The sequence below is a fragment of the Pelophylax lessonae genome, assembly GCF_965119305.1.
Source record: "Pelophylax lessonae genome assembly, chromosome: 3".
NCBI classification, from domain to species: domain Eukaryota; kingdom Metazoa; phylum Chordata; class Amphibia; order Anura; family Ranidae; genus Pelophylax; species Pelophylax lessonae.
Genome location: NC_138770.1, coordinates 627,678,498 through 627,693,245, shown reverse-complemented (window position 1 = coordinate 627,693,245; position 14,748 = coordinate 627,678,498).

The following is a 14,748-nucleotide window of genomic DNA, read 5'->3' as shown; positions in this document are numbered from 1 at the left end:
ACAGCATCAGGTTGTTTAATGACATATTTCCCTTCACGCTCCACATATCCCACTTTCACAAGACTGCATTGGCCACCCATACTCCCTTACTTGACTCACATACATTTTGGTCTTTAATTGGCATATTGATTTTCCCTCATTGTTTCCCCCTTCTATCCACACCCAATATAGGTGTTACACACTGCACCACTTACTCTGCGTTCTTTATCATCCCTTCGCTCATTGGTCCCCCCACGGCTTCCGGGTCGGACTTCCTGGCTGACCGCATTCTCCAGTTTCTGTCCTGAGCAGACTGATCCAGTGAGTATAGTTCATTGTCCAATGTTTGACTCTATACCCATGACTTTTATATTGTCTAGATGTTTATTCAATCCAATATATATATATATATATATATATATAATACTTATACTACTGTTCTACTTTCTAGACGCATGACATGCATTCACTCCTGAAGAGCGAATATCACTTTGCGAAATGCGTAGAGTGCATTAAGATGTAGGGTTTCATGATGTTTTTTATGTGTATGCTTTTATTGTTAATTCATCATTGCCTCAGTGGATCAGTCCAATATGTCTCATGGGTCTACCCATAAATATATCACTTCCGCCCTATACTGACAGGGTCCTGGAACTTTTCCTCCAGCCCTGTGAGCAGCTCCAGCGGACCTGATTTTTTACGGTATGTACTGTGAGTTTTAACATTTGTTTAAACTGACTAGATGGCACTTTAATCCCTTTCTACACACACTGCATGCGGTTCTTTGCAGTGCGATTTTGTGGCAATTTTTTTTTGTATTGACTCCAATCACACCGCAAAGTATTGGTATTTGGTATTGGCGAGTACTTGACCAAAAGTATCAGTACTCCTACTCACCGATAAAAAAAATTGTATAAGTGCAACCCTAATTTTCTTCATAGTTTTCGTCAATTGACTTAATATAAATTTTATTTTCATTTAGATTTCATTGCTAAAAACATGCGGCTGACGAAAATGATAACAAAAATATTTTGGTCGATGAAATAACCACTGGCTATAACCCCTGTCCGTTTTTTTTTTTTTATATATATCTATGTCCCATTTAGGGAAATTTCCCTTCACTTTCTGTCCATTAGCCAAAACAGGAAGTGAGAGGAAGTCCCTCCAATGTAGAAGAATCCCTGGTTGTCACCAGAAGATTGGAAAATTTCCCTTCTATTCCTGTTCGGGGGCAAACAAAATTGGGGGTTTTCTTTCACTTTTACTCTCGGTGATAGTAGTACAAATAGAGAGGGGGAATCTCCCAAACAGGGAGGCAGACAGCAATATAACCAGACAGAAGTTCTAATCCCTCTCCACTCTATCCAAAACTATAAAATAAAATCTTGCCTTTAGTTATGCTTTAAACCAACCCTTTTTTTTTTTGTTTCAGAAGATCTGAGAAGCCTTCCCAACCTCAGTGCTGGAATGTGGTCCTCTACCACCCAAGGTGTCCCCCCAAACTCTTTAAAGAGGTTGTAAACCTCCAAAAAAAAAAAAAAAAAAAAAAGAAGCCTGAAAGACAAAGGCATAATGAGCTAGTATGCATCACATACTAGCTCATTATGAAATACTTACCTTAGAACACAGCCCCTGCAGCGCCGCCTGCTCACCGCTGGCATGGCTGACATGTTCACACATCTTCCTTCCAGGTTTGCATCCTCCGGCCATCTGGCCGCGATGACGTCACTACCACACATGGGAGCCACCGTTTATGGCACAGGACTCTGAAGGAACAGCACGGGCGGCCTATCCTTCAGAGCGCATGCGCCAGTGATGTCACTAGCTGCATGTAAGGTAAATATCTCCTAAACGGTGCATGTTTAGGAGATATTTACACTACCTATAGTTAAGCCTTTCATAGGCTTACCTATAGGTACAAGTTACAGAGGAAGCTTTATTTCCGCTTCAATGTAGCAATACATAAACCAACTGTTAAAGCGGTAGTATCCCGCTTTTTGACACTTTTACCTACAGGTAAGCCTATAATAAGGCTTACCTGTAGGTACAAATAATATCTCCTAAACCGGCATGGTTTAGGAGATATTTACAGTGCATGCAGCCGCTCTCGCGAGCGGCGCATGCGCTCTGAAGGTCCGGGGGGACCTTCAATTAATTTGCCGGGAGCTTGCCGGAAAATCACTCCCGCGCACATGCGCGGGAGTGACGTCATCGCGGCTCCGGCCAATCATCGCGCCGGGGCCGTCTCTTCCGGCCAATCACCGCGCCGGAGCCGCCGAACCCGGAAGAGACGGAGAGGGATCATGGCAGCGCCCGCAGCGATGTCCGGGGGTCCGTGTCGGGGCTTCGTTCTAAGGTAAGTTACACATAATGGGCTAGTATGCGATGCATACTAGCCCATTATGCCTTTGTCTTGCAGGTTTTTTTTTTTTCTAGGGTTTTCAACTGCTTTAAGTACCTGTATATAGAGACCAACATGATGAGGGTGGCGTCTTGAAGAGTTCCTATCTTTGGAAGTTGAGAGAGGGTCTGCAGGGGTGATGCAAGGGCATAAATGCCAGGGTGCAGATGCTGAGGACTGGCACTTGGGATTGCTGGTATCAGGTGAGAAGGGTTACAGCTGGTGGTACATCATGGATACTCCAAGTTTGTTTGAGTGGAGTCAAGCCAGAAGCTGGGTCCAGTAAAGGCTGAGGAAGAAGGCCCCAAATTAAGGGCGGAATCAGAGTCAGGAGTAAGCAGAGCTCAGCAATGTGCAGGCAATGAGGTACAAAGTTGAGGGGCAAAATCTTGGACTGAAGTCCAGTCCGAAATCCATAATGGAAATGGGCAGCAAACATAGGCAGCCAAGGGTATTCTGAAAGCAGGTCAGGTAGAAGCCAGGTCAGTGTAAGTTTCAGGATCATAAACACAGGAAAAAAGACTGAAAGACCAATTAGCAATGATCCTCTGCAGAGCTCAGGTTTAAACTGGTCATTGTCTCAGTGCTCACACTTGGTGAAACATGCACAAAGGTACTTTTGATGCACCCGGTGACCCAGGGGGACACATATGCAGCAAAACGGCTAGGAATTGTGCTACACAAAATACAAACAGTTCTGGTACATTCAAAACAATATGTTGGCTCACCACCAGTATACTTATCCCACACAAGGGTTTAGGGTTCCCGTCTGCTTTGGGATGCTGCAAAGGCCACAGGAGCTTAGCAAGCAGTCTCAGTTGGCAGACAGTACTCACTTGCTCACAGCTGTGAACCGTTCCATTCTACCTCACAGACAGGTACTGACTTCTTCCTCTTCCTTTTCCGGACCTCCCAGTAATCAGTTTGGAGGCTCTTTCCCACCCAAAGTCACTCCGAGCCTCTGAATTCTGGGCCCTAATGAATGACTTGACATGTAAATCAGTGTCCACTCCAACTAGACTACCCTAGAACCCCTCACCCTGCATGGATGAGAACCCCTGAGTACTCAAAAAATGTCTCTTATCGCCCCCCTTAAAGAGACCACAACCCAAAATTTGGGGGCATAGCTCCTGTCCAGGACACAGCCCATAAACGTGTACATCTGATATTTTCCATTTTAAATTAATAAAAAAATAAATTGACCAGCACAGGAAAAGGCCAATAACAATTACTTTTTGCCCCATTCACACAGATTAAATTGCCATGCATTTTTTACTGGGCTAATTTGTGTGCAAATATTTTTATAATTATACCCCCTAAGTGTGTTAAGACTACAAAACATCTCCCCCTTTCCTCTTTTCCAAAAAATAGAAAAAAAGGTGTTTTGTAGTCCATACGGAGTGCTGTAATGCTCAAAAGAGTGCAGCGCAGTAACTTTTCAGCTATTTAAAGTTCTGGCAGGGTTAATAGTTATTTTTCACATATTGAACAGACATAATAAAACACTTTCAATTGTATATTTATTGACCAAATTGAGCAAATAAGAAAAGTTATTTGTAAGGGTTTAAATACAATTTTATCTCCAAAACTTTTTAGGCTATTGTGTGTGCTGGTCAAATGTTTTTTATTGATTTAAAATGGTAAATACAGCGTTTGCCCCCTAGATGGCACTAAGTTTAATAGCAGTTTTCTACAATATTTAGTGACATCTAGTGGTCAAATGCAGTATTTTTATTTTAAATCAATGAAAAACAATGAACCAGCACAGGAAATACCTTAATAACTTTCATTTTTGTCCCATATGCACAAAATTATTGTACATGCACTTTTACTGGGTGAAAAGTATGCAATTTTTTTTTCATTAATAAATCCCAGAGTGGATTAAATGACAGGAATCCCATGTCAAGATGATTTCCTCGGCCCAAACCTGCAGTGTGATCTGTGAAATGGCAGTTTATAGGACAGGGTGTCATCAATGCAAAAACATACCTACATGTATGCTGATTATACTTTGTTGTGTTAAATATAAACAGCACTAAATGGAGTCCATAAACCTTCATTAGTGAACTGATCAAATGTACATGGGTGGGGATGTTTTGCTATACTAATTCAGTTATAAAAACTGCTCCAAATGTAAATTGGGTCATTGTCCATGTAGTAAGAAATCTAATGTTTATTATATTTTCTAACTAGAAGAAATAAAATAAAAGTGGAGAAGACTACTTAAAAAAAAAATAAAATCAGCATTTCATTGTATTGTGTCTTGAGCTGTTTCTTTATATAGAAAACACAGAAACAAATAAACAGCAGTCTGCTGCCCTCTAGTGGGCTCTTGGTAAAATACATACAAGTGTTGTACCTGTTACATCTTTTTGCAAGAAGCAGCATATTCAATCGTATTAATTTTTTACAGGTATTTATATACAATCAACAATTTACACAACACTTTACATGTTGTACATTCACCTCAGTCCTTGCCCACAAGGAGTTTACCATCTAATGTCCTATCTCACATACATACGCACACACTTCTTTGGAGTGTAGGAGGAATCCCACTTAGGCACAGCATACCAAAGACCACCAGGATGCCAGGCAGAAGTGCTGCTGACAACTAAGCCATTGTGCTGTTTGTAGACCAGATTAGGAAAAAAGCCATGGGTGACAATGCTGGTCCCCTTAAAGACACAGTACAGTGAGTAAGCGCTGTCACCCTAGGCAAGGAAATGTGGTAATGATAAAATCACCAGGTAAAAATAAAGACTAAAAATAATGTTTTAAAAGCATAAAAAGTTAATGCAACCACCCATTGACTGTTAAAGAGGAAGTAAACCCTCCTCTGCAACTTTTTCCTATAGGTAAGCCTATGATAAGGCTTACCTATAGGTACTGTAAATATCTCCTAAACATGTACCGTTTAGGAGATATTTACCTTAGATGCAGCCAGTGACGTCACTGGCGCATGCGCTCTGAAGGAACGGCCGCTGGTGCCGTTCCTTCAGAGCCCCGTGCCGTGACCGTCGGCTCCCTCGCGCATGCGCGTGAGTGACGTCACCGCGGCTCCGGCCAATCAGATGGCCGGATGCCGCGATCCCGGAAGACGGGCGACTGAACATGTCGCCTGTTATACAGGTAAGCGGGCGGCACGGCGGGGGCTCATTCTAAGGTAAGTATTTCATAATGAGCTAGTATGCGATGCATACTAGCTCATTATGTGTTTCTCTTTCAGGTTGAAAAAAATAAAAATTGAATGGGTTTAAAACCTCTTTAAGCTGCAATATACAGTATTACATTTTGTTCCTGTGTTTAGCTATGTTTTAAATGTTAAATTGATGATCCTGCAGGGGGTCAGATCCTGCAGGGGTCAGATCCTGCAGGGGTCAGGTATAAGTAATGCAGAGTGCAGGAGTCAAGGGTAAGTGATGCAGAGTATAGAGGTAAGTAGCAATGCAGAGTGCAGGGGTCAGTAGAAATGCAGAGTGCAGAGGAAAGGAGTAATGCAGTGTACAGAGGCAAGGAGTAATGCAGTTTGCACAGGCGAGGAGCAAGGCCTGATTCACACCTGTGCAGGTTACAGTTTGCATATCCAAGGTGCATTTTGCGTTTTTCAATACACATTTTTCATCCATTGAAGTCTATGGAACCAAAAACCAGAAAAAAAGTTCCTGGCCCTTTCCATAAAATGCACAGATGTGAACGTCACCCATAGAAAACTATGTTACATAGACTGTAATGTGTTTCTGCAAAACTGAAAACGCACTAAAAAATGCATAGGTGTGAACGAGGCCTAATGCAGTGTGCAGAGGCGAGAAGTAATGCAGTGTGCAGAGGCGAGAAGTAATGCAGTGTGCAGAGGCATCTGGTTCCCTATTCTACATGCAGGGCACCGGATGCATGGATTCCAATGGGGTTTTTTATTTATTTTTTTTGAAGCACCTGATTAGAGCCAGAGGCTCTAATAGGCTTTAAAAAAGGGTGGGCTCGGGGCGCAGAGCATTACGTCCTGAGCCCACCCAGTTGTGTGACAAATAGCGAATGAATATTCGCTATTGCCACACTGATTCTCCTCCCGGCCAATCAGGAAGCGGGTCCTAAACCTGTTTCCGATTGGCTTAAAGGAGAAGGCATGCTATTGACCAAGAAGGGGGGAGGAGACGGCCGTCCAGAAGGGACATGAAGGAGCCTGAGGGGGAAGCTGCCCCCCGCTGCAGCCTGTCAGTCCAGAGGAACAAGGTAAGTAAACTGGGGGGGGGGAGATCTGGTGGTGCAGGCTGGAGTGATGGGGGGGTCCGCGGCCAGGTCCGTCTGTCGCCCCCCACGACTAGTGGAGCACCAGCCGCCACTGATTATTACCATGTTTATAGATGATTGCAGGCTTTACAATAGTAAATACACTATGATGTCAAAAATATTGGGACGCCTGCCTTTACACACACATGAACATAAATGGCATCCCAGCCTTAGTCCGTAGGGTTCAATATTGAGTTAGCTTCAACTCTTCTATCAAGTTCCTTCACCCAAACGTGCTAATCCGTGTCTTTATGGACCTTGCTTTGTGCACTGGTCCAAATCATTTGGTGGAGGGGGGATTATGGTGTGGGGTTGTTTTTTAGGGGTTGAGCTTGGCCCCTTGTTAGCATACAAGGTTTGTATTTAATCAGCAACAACCACTGTATGTCATTGCTGTGTGCCTATTACATTGTATGACCACTAGATGGCAGTGTTACATTTGTGAGTTCATGTTTTGTCTATGCCTCAAAAGAGTAATAAAGAGAATAGTTCCTGCTCCGAAAGAAGCAGCAGCGTTCAGTGAATCAACAGACTGTCTGCCTGTACTTTGTTTAGCCCCAAAAAGGTTATATCTAACAGGTTATGGGCCCAGGACATGTTACAGAAGCCCAGGATATAATACGGATTACCGCTGGATATAGCCAGATACAGTGAGCTAAAGCAAGTGAGTACAGGAGACAGCAACATAAAGACAAACAGCAGAAATGGCTGCTGCCATCCCCTCAGCAAAGTTCTCCATTGCAAATCTGACAAATCAGAACTACCAATCTTGGAAATTCAAGATGAAAATGCTGCTTATAAGAGAAGGTACATGGAAATGTATAAATGAATCAAGACCTGCACAGCCCACAGAGGAGTGGTTAGACAGAGATCAGAAAGCACAGAGCACAATCTCCCTGTGCATAGATGATGATCAAATCATACATATATGTAACTGTCAGACTGCTAAAGACATGTGGAAAGAGTTACAGAAAGCACATGAAAGAGTTAATCTCAGCAATAAACTGTATTTAATCAGAAAGCTCTATCAAACTAAGCTACAGAAAGACCAGGACATGCAGGACTATATAAGACAGACCTTAGAGATGGTGGAGAGACTGAGAGGGATTGGAGAAGAGATAAAAGATTTCCATGTTGCAGCGCTGTTATTAAGTGGACTTCCTGAAAGTTATGAGACACTTGTCACAGCACTAGATGCACGTCCAGATGATGATCTGACACTGGAATATGTTAAAGGCAAGCTTGTGGATGAATACAAGCGCAAAACTGAAAGCATGAGTAATGTGAGTGTGTGTTCAGAGACAGATTTAAAGACAAAATTCAAAAATAAACACAGTAACGTGCGGGAATGCAGGAAAAGCGGGAATGCTTTGTGTGCAAGAAACCAGGACACCTAAAAGCAGATTGTAGAATCTGGAAAGCTAGAATGCAAAAACAAAGTGCATTACAACAAGCTAAGAATGTCATAGAAACGAAGGAGTATGCATTCGGATCCAAAAATTGTGTCACCTCTGTGCAAGCATGGTGTGTGGACTCAGGTGCTACAAGTCACATGACAAATGACCGAAGTTTCTTCACTCAGCTTGATGAAAGCAAAACAGAAGGGATAACTACAGCTAATGGACAATTTATCAAAATCAGTGGGAATAGGAGATGGCTTTCTATACTGTCCTATCTCTCCAGATATCACTAAAAAGATCCATATGAGGAATGTTCTGTATGTGCCAGATCTTGAAAGCAACCTTTTGTCAGTAAAGAAACTCACTAACCAAGGCAATGTAGTCACATTTCAGGGTGACAGTTGTATCATAACAAAAGGGGATTGCTTGCTTGCAAAGGCTAAAATCATAGATGAACTGTATCAGCTGAACTGCAGTGAAATGGTTAAAATAGCCAAAGAGGATAAACATTCAAACTGCATCCACACTTGGCACAGACGATTGGGGCACAGAAATTCTGATACAATAAAGAAAATAGTTGAGAATAACTATGCAAGTGGTATTAAGATTAATCCATGTGATCACATAATGATTTGTACCAGCTGTATTAAAGGAAAAATGGCAAGGACACCTTTTCCCAAGCAGACCAACAGCAAATCCCAAAAACCTCTGGACATAATACATTCAGATCTTTGTGGTCCAATGAAAACTATGACTCCAGGAAAGAAAAAATACTTCCTGACCTTCATTGATGATTACTCCAGGTATACCACAGTATTTCTACTTCACAATAAAGATGAAGTGCCAGAGAAATTAGAAGAGTATCTCGCTCAAGTAAATAATATTTTTGGCGGAATGCCCAAAGTACTACGAACAGATAATGGCTCAGAATATACAAGTGGTAAAACACAAGCCATTCTCAGGAAGCATGGAATTATGTTCCAGACAACAGTTCCATATAACCCAGAGCAAAATGGAGTTGCAGAGAGAATTAACCGCACACTGTGTGAAAGTGGGAGGAGCATGCTATTTGATGCTGATATGCCAACTACATACTGGGGAGAAGCTATCACAACTGCATGTTATCTTCAAAATCGTTTGCCGGGAAAAGCAACAACAAAAACTCCATATGAACTGTGGAACAAAAGGAAACCAGATTTAAGACACATCAGAATTTTTGGAAGTAAAGCCTATGTACACATTCCAAAAGAAAAACGTACAAAATGGGATGCATGTGCAAAAGAAGGTGTACTTGTGGGATACAGTGAATCTCAAAAAGGATACAGGATTTTACATCAAGACACGAACAAAGTAACAGTCTGCAGAAGTGTGATTATTGATGAAAGTTCTGTGTGCTCAAAGTTTGAACAACAGACTCAAACTTTTCAAACTGAGAAAGAATCAACATCAGTCACTCAAGAAAATAAGGAAAGTGATACAGAAATAGAAATAACTGCAGAAGAATCAAAACCTGAAACTGAACCAGAAATACCTTCAGTCAGAAAATCAACCAGAATCAAAAGGTGTTCCAGCTGAACGTTTATCTTACATAGCTCGCAGAGCTGTTCAAACTGAACCAGGTTCATCGAAAGAGATGCAGAAACTGCCAATGCATGAGAAACAAGTATGGTATAAAGCCGCTGATGAAGAAATGACATCACTCAAAGATCTCCAGACATGGACACTTTCAGAGCTACCTCAAGGTAAACATGCCATAGGATGCAAATGGGTTTTTAAAACCAAATGTAACTCTGAAGGGAAAGTCTGTCGGTACAAGGCAAGGCTGGTTGCTAAAGGTTACTCACAGAAGTTCGGTGAGGACTATGATGCTACTTTTGCTCCAGTTGCTAAACAAAGTACTTTCAGAACACTAATGACAGTGGCTGCCATGCGTACAATGATTGTGAAACATCACGATATTAAGACAGCTTTTCTTAATGGTGATATTGAAGAAGAAATTTACATGTCACAGCCAGAAGGATATTTGAAAAAGGGACAAGAGCATCTTGTCTGCAAGTTGAATAAATCTCTTTATGGCCTTAAACAATCAGCTCGAGCATGGAACCTGAAGATTAATCAAGTTCTACTAAATGAAGGATTTACAAGAAGCAAAGCTGATCCGTGCCTATATGCTAAACAAGTAGACACTGAGTGGATGTATCTGCTAATTTATGTAGATGACCTGATCATTGCTCACAAAAACGACAATGAAATTGCAAAGTTAACAGGAGTACTCAACAAGCACTTTGAAACTAAAGACCTAGGTGAAGTGACATATTATCTTGGAATTGACATCCAGCGTGAGAAAGATGGAAGTTTCCTGTTGAATCAGAGTGCAAAAATTGAATCTATTCTTCAGCAATTAAACATGACAGAGGCGAAAGGAGCAAGCACACCTATGGATACAGTCTATCCAAAGTTAGAAGGAGAAGATGATTTTCTCACATCCAATGAACAATACAGACAAGCAGTGGGGGCACTTCTCTATATTGCAACCACTACACGTCCAGACATTGCAGCCAGCATGTCTCTTCTTTGCAGGCGAGTTGATAAACCACGTCAAAGAGACTGGAATGCGATCAAAAGAGTTATGAGATATCTGAAACAGACAAAAGACTTAAATTTGAAACTATCAGCAAGTGGTGGTTTAAACCTCGTGGGATATGTGGACTCCGATTGGGCAGGTGATCACAGCACACGCAAATCCACAAGTGGTTACTTATTAAAATTGGGAGACAGTCCTATATCATGGTCCAGCAAGAGACAGATGTCAGTGGCATTGTCCTCTACAGAAGCTGAATACATATCTGCAGCTTATGCCAGTCAAGAAGTGGTGTGGTTACAGCAATTACTCAAGGATCTTGGAGAAGCAACATCAGAACCTACCGTCTTATTTGAGGATAATCAGGCTTGCATTAAGCTTGCAACAAGTGAGAAAATTAATGGAAGAACCAAGCACATCGATGTCAGACATCATTACATTCATGACTTAGTTGATCAGAAAGTGATTGTACTTGTGTATTGTGAGTCGAAAAAAAATGATTGCTGATGCTTTGACAAAGCCACTAGCTAGAACCAGATTTGTGGATCTTAGATCAGAAATGGGATTGACATAGATAGTAGTTGTTGAGTGGGGGTGTTAGCATACAAGGTTTGTATTTAATCAGCAACAACCACTGTATGTCATTGCTGTGTGCCTATTACATTGTATGACCACTAGATGGCAGTGTTACATTTGTGAGTTCATGTTTTGTCTATGCCTCAAAAGAGTAATAAAGAGAATAGTTCCTGCTCCGAAAGAAGCAGCAGCGTTCAGTGAATCAACAGACTGTCTGCCTGTACTTTGTTTAGCCCCAAAAAGGTTATATCTAACACCCCTTAGTTCCAGTGAAGGGAACTCTTGATTTTGGACAATTTCATGCTCCCAGCTTTGTTTGGGGATGGCGCCTTCCTGTTCCAACATGACTGCGCACCAGTGCACAAAGCAAGGTCCATAAATACAAATAAGTGGCCACTGCCTCCACCTATAACTGGTCTATGCAACAAGGAGTACTGGAAGGGTGATGTATGTCAAACAAATACAAAAAGATTTCCAAGCTCAAACGTACCCACCAGTTAGTGATATGCGTATAGAACAGGGGTTTAGCCTGCAAACATTTTCAAATACATGGGTAAGCTACAGTCTCCATCAAGGCACCCAGTTTTCTGCAGTCCCTAACTCTAACTTACTGAGTCTCTTCAATAGGAGCATATGCATTTTAATGGATAGGCAGAGGGCAGGTGGACCTGGAAGGTGCTCACCCTTCGTTAAAGGTACAGGGGCACACTGAACCCCGGTTGGCCAACAACAGCAGATGACTCTCCAAATCATTACGGACTGTGGAAACTTCACAACTTCTCATGCAACTTGGATTCTGTGCCTCTCCACTCCTCCTCCAGACTCTGGGACCTTGATTTCCAAATGAAATGCAACATTTTCCACAGTCAGTGATGATTTGGGGAGTCATGTCATCTGCTAGTGTTGGTCCACTCTGTTTTATCAAGTCCAAAGTCAGCACAGCCCTCTACCAGGAAATTCTAGAGCACTTCATGCTTCTCTCTGCTGACCAGCTTTATGGAGATGTGGATTTCATTTTCCAGCAGGACTTGGTACCTGCCCACACTGCCAAAAGTACCAATACCTGGTTTCATGATCATGGTATCACTGTGCTTGATTGGCCAGCAAACTCGCCTGACCTAAACTCCATTGAGAATCTGTGGGGTATTGTCAAGAGGAAGATGAGAGACATCTGACCCAACAATGCAGACGAGCTGAAGGCCACTATGAAAGCAGCCTGGGCTTTCATACCACCTCAGCAGTGCCACAGGCTGATCGCCTCCATGCCACATCGCATTGATGCAGTAATTCATGCAAAAGTAGTCCCGACCAAGTATTGAGTGCATACTATACTGTACATGGACATACTTTTCAGTAAGCCAACATGTCTGTATTAAAAATCCTGTTTTTTAATTGGTCTTATGTAATATTCAAATTTTCTGAGATACTGTATTTTGGGTTTTCACTAGCTGTAAGCCATAATCATCAAAATTAAAAGAAAGAAATGCTTGAAATATTTCATATCGCAGTGCGCACCCAGCTGTAAAGCCGCAAGCTGTCACAAGGTGCCCACAGTAGTGATGCTGTCGCGGGGCGGAGAAGAGGGAGAGAACCGAGGCTCCCACCGACTGCATCGCTGGACCGTGGGAAAGGTGAGTGTGTGTTTATTAAAAGTCAGCAGCCACACTTTTTGCAGCTGCTGACTTTTAATGAACACAAAAACCAGTGGAACTCTGCTTTAATCTATCCTCTGAGCAGGGGCTGACTGGCAACTTTCAGCCCAGGGGGCAAGTACAAACCAGAGGCCCATGGTGCAGCGACTTAGCCCCCCTCCCACCCTCCTGGCCTCCTCCTGACCCCCATTCCAGGCTGAAGCTTCACTCCAGGTACTCACCGGCCGAATCCGGGTTCCTGACCTGGCCAGCAGGGGGCGGTTGGGGGTAGCTAGGACAGCTCAGTTGGAGTTGGCTGGGGGGGGGGGGAGTCTTCAGTGGGGCATGGAACCGGCCTCTGGCCTCACAGGTTACACCATCCATGCTGGGGGGGGGGGGGGCTGTGCTCTGTCCTTGTCTTCAACCATGCTCCGTAGGTCAGCGGCAGGGACTTTTTACTTCTCTTCACCAGGAATCCTTTAGGCATGTCTTTGGCAGAAGCGTTGCAGCCTTTTTATGGGGCATTGGAGAGGCCCAGGGAGCAATTGCCCCCCTGCCCCATGGCCCAGTCCTCCCCTGCCTCTGTGCTAAATAACATAATTAAATCTTTATAGAGTTATCACATAAAAATTGGTTTCAGAAAATTCAGTCTCTCCCTGTAAACCTGAATATAGAGATGTCTAGTCTCAGAGTGCCATCTGGTGGCCAAGTAGAGCTAGTGCTTATGCAAACAAAGAGTTTATCAGTAAGTTGCCCTCCAATCCGAGCTGTGTAAAAACAAGGCAATGGTAATGGGACTTTAAATGAGGTAGGTCACTAAGTAAATGTAGTTTAAGTAGAAATGATAATTTATTACAAATTCCATGATAAACAATTATACATTAGAATGATTTACATTGATAATATACCCATAAACAGTAAAATTAGCATAGTGAAATCCATATATGATGAAACATCGCATGTATGATAATGTTCATAAAATTCTGTAGTAAAATACACAATTGGTCTGTGAATGAACGGATATATCTTAGCATCTCTGAAGCTCTACGCATTTCGTGGATCCTAGTAAGGTCCAATCATCAGGAGTTTGCTTAAACAAGGTGTCTATAAATATAAATAAGTATAATCTTATATAAGTTTGAGATGCAGAAAGGAGATGTAAAATATGGTTTTCCACAAATAAAAGGAAGAATATTAAACAGGTAGCCTTTCTACTTTTTTTTTTTTTTTTAACAAGTAGTGTTTTATTGGGTAAGAAAAGGGAAAACCAAATACAACAAATGCAGCTGGTAAACATACTCTGGATATACATCAAAGGAAGATCATTAAAGTACAGCATGTACAGAAAGATCAACCCATATATATTAGGAGTAGACAATCAATGTAAGTAAACATCAATGGAGGTAAGCAAACAACCAGTTGGGTCTCAAATTAGGTACCCCAGGAGTCTATACAGGCCGACCAAATTTTATCAAATTTCCTGGGGCAATTTCGGCTTTCATAAGAAAGGCTGTATAGAGGTAGCACAGCATTAATGGCTGCACGCCAGGAAGTCACAGTAGGGGGTAATGATGACTTCCAGTTAAGGAAGATTTCCCTCCGTGCATAGAAAGAGGAAAAAAACACAAATAACTTGATATAACGATCCAGTTCTGCACTGTCTAGCACTCCCTATAACCACACCCTGGGATCCAGACTAAGGGACAGGTCCCAAATATGATTTATGACCTCCACCATGGAGGCCTAAAACTCCTGAATTTTACGGCATGTCCACACCATATGAAAAGGGGCCGGTAGTCGGCTGACACCTGTTGCACAGGGGACTGACCACAGGATGTATACTGCCCAAATGAGCAGGAGTAAAGTGGGCTCTGTGCAAGAACTTAACCTGAG